General features: G+C 38.8%; 1 long non-coding RNA gene across 1 annotated transcript in view; it reads right to left on the bottom strand.

Moving 5' to 3' along the window:
- Positions 1 to 5,858, bottom strand: part of LOC111251374 (uncharacterized) — a 30,630-nt gene extending 24,772 nt beyond the window's left edge. Inside the window, exons 1-2 of the long non-coding RNA XR_015328385.1 lie at positions 5,703 to 5,858; positions 4,447 to 4,539 (exon numbers count right to left, since the gene is read on the bottom strand). This is a non-coding gene — a long non-coding RNA (uncharacterized LOC111251374). The remainder of the gene's footprint in view (positions 1 to 4,446; positions 4,540 to 5,702) is intronic.
- Positions 5,859 to 6,472: the final 614 nt, after the last annotated feature.

Genomic DNA, 6,472 nt, shown 5'->3' with positions numbered 1-6,472 from the left:
TATATATCAGGGAAAACACTTGTCTTCTTTTATTAATAAATGGGCCGCTAAATTAATTGTTCAGCAAATTCGTTAATTTATTGTTAATAGTGTCGATTATTACTTTCGAAAATGACAGATCTTTAGACGTACTGAGCTATTAATCATGCTATACGCTGGTACGCGAATCGACCTGTTGCTCCAATCATATCGTACTCGGTCGGCATCGTACCACTGTCGCACAGGTGTTATAAATGTGGTCGATACTGACTGACTTGGCTGAACGACTATATAGCAGAGGGGTAAATCGACCATGCGGAAACTAACAGATCATTATTTCTAATCCTCTCAGTGTTATAACAGATATAACGATGGGGTGTCCATGCAAAACTATCCAAGTACAATATGGCAAGAGACCGCACTCAACCCAACAATGCAACGAAACGTATTATATATTCAACTACCACTCGACAAAAGTCGACTCTGGAGAAACCCCGTTTGTGCGGTTGATCGCTCATTTGCAAAGTAAATGCGTGGCTTCGGTAAGGAAAAGGCGAAATCAGTGAGGCTGGCACATTGAATACGGAAACGTCTATCTGAGAAGAAATTCAGATGTGAGACATCGGGTTGGTGCTTAGTTGCATTATGTCTACAAAAAAAAAAAACGTATTAAAAAGGACTTCTAAAGAAAATCTAAATCTGCTGAAGACCGACGCGTACTTAGTGTATTATATGCATCTTGCAAATTGTAGACGAATACTGATTGTTGGAATATGTAGGTCTGTATATATATATTGTCAAATTTGAAAATTTCTGTTGTTTTGCACGGAGGGATTTGATAAAATGCTATGAAAACTCTGGAATGGAAGACAGGCTAAATGAAATTTTCTAGGTTTTCCTTAGAAGTAAAACTCGTATTTTTAACCCTAAATTATGACTGTAAAAAAATTCTCAGCTTTGGCTGCTGCATCTTTTTTTATTTACGAAATAACAGTTGGACTATAGTTAACATACCACTGTTTTACGTGAATAGCATAGTACAAATTTGAAGTCTCTTATTAAGACAACTGATTGCTGATATCAGTAAATCGATTTCCTGCAGAATAGAGGCTACTTCGTCTTGAAAAATGTTTCTTTCAACAACAAGCGTGACAATTTTACTATTCATAAGAAAGTCTTATTTGTTTACTAGCCCCAGAGCGTACCGTTCATCCTGGCTTTTGGTTAAGTTTCAATTTCGTTTTAACCAAACACTTAAATTAGTATTGGTTTTAATATAGATTGTCAACAAGCCTAACCAAATTTTAAATGAAACGGGTCATTATTTTTTTTGGGAAAAACAGAAGGTCATACATTTTTGGCTATTCTTTCAATAACTGACTGGAATATGAATGAAAGAAACGAACGTTTTTGGAGCTTTCGAGAGCCACCTTCGTTTTTGTTAACTGAAGTGTTTTACAAAAACCAGCTATTTTTATAACTCTTCACTTACGAACAGTTTTTGCAACGCATGATTTGCTATTAATGTATTATTATTAATATTATGCAAGAATGCAGAAATAGCTACCTGAAGTCCTGCTTATGGTACGCACGACATAATTTTCGTGAATAAGGAAATCATTATATGGTGGGGGTCGTAATAAAGACGCCTACATAACCAATTGGCACAAACTGAGCTGAACACACGATGAAGCTAACCTTTTACCAGAAGGACAAATGACCTAGCAAAAAAATGCCAGCTAGGCTGAAATTACTGATAAAATGATAGTATATGACTGCTCATCTGCTTTTACAGAAGATATCAGGGAAAGCATGAATATATACTCATTAGACAACTTCTTAGATTTATTCAAAGCTAAGTCATAATCTAGATAAACCTGGCTGGATAAATCTAGATAAAACAAAGCTGACTTGTTTGCCCAGTCATATTCTCGCTTGTCTAATAGTCCTAAAGTTTAATAAGCTTGCAATATTGAATTAGAAGTATTCACATAGCATCAGGCCTACAAAATCTACAAGAGATGTCTGAGTGGCTAGTACGTCTCTCAATCTAAACTAACGTCACCAGGGCCTTTTTAACCTTTAGTTGTTTTTCGGAAATGGTACACCCCACAAGCAGCTGTCGTTTGAGGCCTCCCAATGACCTTTCAACAGGTCTATAAATGCAGCAGTAAAATGCGCAGCCTTAGGTCCAGCGCTTGGATAAGGCTATCGGAAGCAAAAAAAGCTGACACAATCATAAGTCTGCACTGTGCGTTGCATCGGGCCGTTTCGCTTAACAGCGTTTGAGCGGCGACTCATCCGATAGGAGCAGCAGCTGAGGCAGAAAGACGGCGGTAAGCTGCTGGCTGAAGCAAAATTTCAAAGAACGCGTAGGACTGACTGGGTCTGATTGTGCCATTGTTGTGCGCTCCGACGAACGATATAAACGAAAGCTTTATTAGCGTGATGTGGATATAACTGAATTACAGGTTGACAATAACATTTGCTAATGCTTTTGGGAGGGTGCGAGATAGCGCCATGTCACACGAAAAATCATTTGCGTAGCAGCCCCCGAGGAATGACCGATAACAAAAAACGAAAACAAAAGCATTAAAAAGCGCATTGACCACATCCTGGACAACAGGAAGGCAGAACCTTAAATTGAAATGTGTTGTGGAAACAGTAGAAACGAAACTTAACCTTGGTATCGATTTATATATATAATATATATATGTAAACTAAAATGGTGATATTCATCATGGCAATAATTTGTAAACTAGCGATTGAAAACAAGTACGAACGGCTACCGAAAAAACAGGGTCATAGTTTTCTAACCTTTCTCGCACGCACAGGTTATTATCGTTATTATCCAAGTGGAATAAACACTAGCGGTACTATGTTACTTTTTCAAGGCCTTACCTCGTAATGCAAACCGCTTCGTATGCAATACCTACACAGTGCTCTTTCTCTAAAGGAATGATGTGTTTTCTGCGTTGACAAATCTTCGCCGCTGAAGCTGTTTAAAAAAAAATTTCCTTTATGAAGAGGTTCCACTGACATAGACGAAGTTCCACAGCTAAGTTCTGCTGAAGTCAATCACATTAGCTTTTTTTCTTGATAGGAGCGCAGGCACGTATCTGTACTTGTAAGGCCCTAACTAATATCTATCGAACGGTGTTGGTTATAAAAGTAAGCCTTGCTTTGCCGGTATAAAAAGTTCATTGTATTATGCCTTTGGGGGTGTGTAAAGTTGGGTATTGGTCTCTCGGTAATTGGGCATTGTATAAGGCTACTGGGCTTCTGATCGATAGGCGCTACTCTTAAATGTCGTTTCGCATTTCAATTAATTGACTGTTGTAGGTGCAAGACTAAATTACATAGACATACATTGCGTAGGGGATATTCGAATAAACCGGCCTCTTCGGGGTATCCTTTTTTTTGATGCGTGTATCGCCCGGAAATAAGGCGCATAGTATAATAAACTAGACAGAAACTTTATTCCAGCACAGAACTCAATAGCAGGTCGTATTAGCGGGAAATTTAGCGGATTCGTTTAACTTGTAGAGAAACTACGGCGATTAAAAAGTAAATTGCGAGGGTGCGCTTTCGTAGGTATAAATGTGGGCGCTGGACGTTGCCCAAAAAGCATTTTAATTACGGATATTGGTCATTGTTTCAATTTGCAACGATTTTGAAATGCAAGGCCGCAAAGGCATTACCTAAAGTAGAACGGCAGGCAGTTGGGCATTGCCGCCGGAGAAAAGAGCGGAGTTTTTAGGTCGTCTAGGTAACAAGCCATTCGATTTGAAGAATACTCAAACCACGCAAAAAACTTTCAGGAGCATCGCTATCACCTTAACGAGCCTGCATTTCGAAAACACGTTAAAGCAACTCGGTTAAATAAGATCCGATGGTTGAGTTGAATGTAAGGTCACTGTGCCGGTGCCCCGCCTTCTTTCTAACACCCGAGATGCCTTTAACTACTCCGCTATTCTAGTCGTCACACGGTCGAGACCTAACCAGACTCTTTTCAGGAACCTGGTTTAAGTTATAAAATATATCCTGCCTGATACCGTTTCGAGTTTTCTCGTTGAAAGACCTAAACCTTGGGAACAACTTTTCGTACTTGACGCATTGTTCTTTAAATAGACCTTGCATAGAATACGATACTTCTGACAGCGGTTGAAGCCTTCAAAGAAGTGAACTGTGTTTTACTCTCCTTCGCAATTTCACTTATATAACCCAGAATATCATTGGCCTGCCTAGTTACAATTATGTTTAACCCAATCTTGAATAAGCCACATTAAAACTTCACAATAGATATTTTTGATTCTGCACCATTATCATTTTTTTCTGGCTTCTGGTTGATTGCGTTCCTACAGTTAGCTTACTATATCGTTAATTATTCCTGTGTTTTGTTACAGGTATACTAATATAGCATTACTGTTATTCCCTCACTTTTACCCCTTTATAAACACCCTATACCTCGTTGCAGCTGTTGTATCGTACGATTGTCGGCAGAGAGATGTAATGTTAGGTTGACATTTACATTTGGAGACGGGATCACCTGGCTTCAACCTGAAAATATATTGGATATTGCAAGAACGCAGTGAAAATGTAATGATGATTGCATCGTTTGGTCGACCTGCGAAACACAATTATATTCTAGTCTATATTATTTTTAGAAATTCTCAATTGTTCTTAAGATGTTTTTATTTATCCGCAATATCTATGAAGCTGCGCCGTGTCATTTTAAAGATGCCGAAAAACGTACAGCTCTAAGCTTAAAGTCAGTTACATTAACGTATAAAAATCAATGCGAGGCCAGAACTTTTGCGAGTACCCTGCGCCCTCCGTGTCAAAGGAGCTGCTGGTTTAATTTCGTCCATATACAATTGACTCTTAATGGGACAACAGATTAATAACGGCCTGCTGCCTACTGGTGGTACACGTAGAATGTATCGCTGCGGAAATCAACAACTAAGTAGAAAATTTTAGAAATCCTTTGTCATTATACTGTAATTAACATTGAAAACATCAATTCGAAGAAAGAATAGCTAATGAGTAAGTTAGTAATTTGTTTTGTTTTTATTTATCATTGTCAGTTAATATCACCGCAATTTTGGTTAACGAAATGTACAATGTTTTAACCCGCAAAAAAAGTCACTTTGGTGCGCGTGAATACTAATGTCACCGGAACATTACGGATGCATTACCTCTACGAAATTGAAGTCAGTTCTGCTATTTATGTCCATTCAGGCAACGACCATAGACTGGCGTCATAAATCAACAAACACGTATTTTAGAAAGACCGTGCATAAATAATATTTTCAATGTTACACCCAATCGTACATTCATCCCAGTAACAATCCAGCTTCTAGCATAGAATTCTAGAATCTGGATCTTAACTAAGTCTAGCTTGGAACCTAGAAAGTCTCAACTGTTGTCTCAATGTTTCAACTGTACTATTATATAGACATACCTTACCGGAATATCCTCTCATAATAACGATCGTAACTTATCTTGAAGCTAACCGCAAACGGTTATTCAACGGAATATGTCGGGACTTGTTTAGAGTGTAGGCGCTCATACCTCGCCTCTCAGGAATGACCTGTTAGTGTTTCCTAGTTACGAACGAATCGAACATAATCACTAAACTATGATTTCGTATCTACTGTAAGTTCGCCAGAAGTTTGTCAACAGTTTATTAACCATCACTCATTTTCGATTCATGTACTTACGCAGCACTACAGGCACTGCCAAGTGCCTTGAATACAGCCTTCAATCTGAAAGCCTACGGCGTAGCTGTTGTTCAAGGACCGATTTCCTCCAATGGAGAGCAGTAAAAGGGTCCATGTTTATTAGCGCTTGGTCACTGGTTACTCCCAGGTAAATGATCAACTGAAACTGTTAATTTGCTGTATTTAAAAACACTTGTTCTATTAAAATGCTATTATACTCAATGAGGCATGGTTTGACAAACATTCTATTTTACTACGATCTTTAGAACCTTACTTGATTAGCTATGAATGCATCAAGAACTGCAATTCATCGCTTAAAGTGAGAGCCACTGTCTCGTCCCATTAAATTGCATTGAGTCTAACGAGAGCAACCGAGTTGACGTCTCCAGCGAACGTTTGAGAGTACCGAGCAGCCTAAGTAATGGAGGTGCGAGGTTCTTGAAGTTGAGGTCACGACCAATCGGGGCAACAGAACCGACGAGACGCAATCAGCGCAGCTTTATAAGAAAGAGTGCGAATATAGAAGTCGGCAAACTTTACTATCGTTAATATAGAATCGGGCGCTTCGGTTGTCATTGAGCCGTTGGCAACAAACCAGAACTTACTCGAGTAGGAAAACCGTCATTGTGCCAGCTTTGATAATAGGTCTAGTCTGAGAAGTCGGAAACTGACCAAACTATAATTTCATGGGAAGTCTTCTTCAAGACGAAAATACCGAACTTGACCTATAAGTATATTAACTATAAGCCGTTTTTATTTGCTCTTGGTTG

This window comes from Varroa destructor, unplaced genomic scaffold, assembly GCF_002443255.2.
Source record: "Varroa destructor unplaced genomic scaffold, Vdes_3.0 BEIS01000005.1, whole genome shotgun sequence".
Classification (NCBI taxonomy): domain Eukaryota; kingdom Metazoa; phylum Arthropoda; class Arachnida; order Mesostigmata; family Varroidae; genus Varroa; species Varroa destructor.
Note: the sequence above shows the minus strand (reverse complement) of the source record. Positions and strands in the feature narration are given on the sequence as shown.